This window comes from Lycium barbarum, chromosome 3 (genome assembly GCF_019175385.1).
Source record: "Lycium barbarum isolate Lr01 chromosome 3, ASM1917538v2, whole genome shotgun sequence".
NCBI lineage: Eukaryota > Viridiplantae > Streptophyta > Magnoliopsida > Solanales > Solanaceae > Lycium > Lycium barbarum.
In genome coordinates, this window is record NC_083339.1 from 41,294,951 (window position 1) to 41,297,540 (window position 2,590).

Genomic DNA, 2,590 nt, shown 5'->3' on the forward strand with positions numbered 1-2,590 from the left:
GGCAAGCCTTAGATGTAAATAAGATGTGATACAAACCTCGGGGTAACTCCTTTCATAAGATCCGAGCATATGGACGATTCTTATTCACTTCTTGATGTTACACTCCTAATATAGTCGAACTATGGTCCTTAGGTCTTTTGTATAATTGGATAATGAATGTGTATACAGAACTTTGTTTTTAAAGGTCTTATGTCGAATAATGTCTCTAACTTTCTAAGACGAGCTCGGATCGCTCCGATACGTTCTTAGAGAGTTCTAAAGCGAATAATGTCTATAACTTTCGTAGGCGGTCTCGGATTGCTTTGAATCGTTCGTAAAGGATCCTATAGTAAATTGCCCATAACTTTCTTATACTAAATCGGATTGACTCGAAACGTGTTTATGATCCTTCAGGTGTCGGTAAGTGTACTTGTCTATCGAGTCTTAAAAAAAATGATTTATGTGCATATAGTTTCTCACTACTCTGCTCGCGCATACTGTTATTATATCCTTCGTCGAGTCCCGGGCCAGTTTCGTCATCGTGCGCGCTATGTTATATTCAGCAGTATGATGTGTTACGGTTCCCCGAGTCCCCCACTAGCGGGCTGGGTACCTTTTATGTATGTTATGGTGTTATGATGTGTTATGTTGCTATGATGTGTTACGGAGATGTTACGGGGATTTGAAATCTTCTGGCGTATGATGTGCTGTGGCGCCAATGACGAGGTGGCAACCATATTCCCGAGCCCTATACATTATTTTTATATGCATTATTGTGTTTCAAAAACAAATATTTTGGTATATTGATTCTTGTACTCGTTTTCCATACTTCTTATTTCAGTTATGATCCTGACTATTGTATTTCACGCTTTATATACTCAGTACCTATTTCGTACTGACCCCCTTTCTTCGGGGGCTGCGTTTCATGCCCGCAGGTACAGACGCTCGTTCTGGTGACCCGCCAATTTAGTACACCTATTCTGCTGTTTTGGAGTGCTCCCTTGTTCTGGAGCCAACATTCTGGTATAGACTTTTCCGTTGTATATATGTATGTATATTTCGGGGTACGGCGGGCCCCTGTCCCGCCATATGATACTTTTGTTACTCTTAGAGGCCTGTAGACATGCATGTGGGTCATGGGTCGTTGATGTCCAGTTATGTTAATATGGTTTATGTCTTAAGCGGTTCCATTTGCTGTGACAGCCTTATCGGCTTGTATGTATATATATATATATATATATATATATATATATATATATATATTTCTGGGGCGATGTGTTTTATGACAGCCATGCCGGCTTCGGTGTGATACATTTGTTTACATGCGACAGCTTGAGACGACGTCTGATCTTCGTATCTGGATAAGCCATTTGTACGCCGATTCTGGTAAGTGAGTGTGTACGGGTGTCCAGCTCGGGCACTAGTCACGGCCCACGGGGTTGGGTCGTGACAAGTTGCAAGGCGCCAGATACTTCTCGAAGATAGACTTGGGGTCAAGGTACCTCTAGGTCAGGGTGAAGGAAGAGGACATTCAAAAGACGACATTCCGGACTAGATATGGCCACTATGAGTTCCGTGTTATGTCGTTCGGGCGAACTAATGCCCCAGCTGTATTCATGGATTTGATGAATCGTGTATTCAGACACTTCCTAGATTTGTTCGTGATTGTGTTTATAGATTATATTCTAGTTTATTCGCCGTCAGAGGCTGATCATGCAGAGCATCTACGAGTTGTGCTTGGGATTCTTCGAAAAAAGAGAACTGTATGTAAAGTTTTCCAAGTGTGAGTTCTAGTTGAACTCTGTGGCTTTTCTGGGTCACATTATTTTAGAAGAAGGCATTAGAGAGGATGCCCAAAAGATCGAGGTTGTGAAGAATTGGACAAGGCCCACGACACCAACGGAGATACGCAGTTTCTTGGGCTTGGCAGGCTTGTACAAGAATTTTCCTCTCTTTCAGCCCTATTGACTAAGTTGACTCAGAAATCAGCTAAGTTCCAACAGACAGATGCTTGTGAGCAGAGTTTCCAAACGTTGAAGGATAAGCTGACTTCAGCACCTGTTTTGACTCTTCCAAATTGAGTAGATGGCTATGTGGTATAATGTGATGCTTCGGGCATTGGATTGGGCTGTGTGTTAATGCAACACGGTAAGTGTCACGACCTGACCAGGGGTCGCGACGGGTACCCGGGGCTAGCCTCCGAGCACCTCTCATTCTACTGCTTATCATACTTATTAAACGTCCTTTTATCAACAATCATACTCAAGTTATAAGAAAATCATCTTTCATTCGAAGATATAAATACTTTTATATGCACAAGCCTTTTGGTCATTAAAATAATATATACATATGTATATACATATGATAGAAACCTCGTGAGACCATACCACCCACACTGCGTATCGCTGAGCCTCTACTAGAGTACTAGACATATAGACGGGGCAGGACCCGGACGTGCCCAAAACATGTATGTACATAAAAGGATATCCATAAGCACCTCCGGAATAATGGAGTGCTCTCGAAACAGCTAACAGCTTCTACGAGTCTGGATCAAGATCACCTCCCTATCTACCTGTGGGCATGAACACAACGTCCAAAGAAAACGGACGTC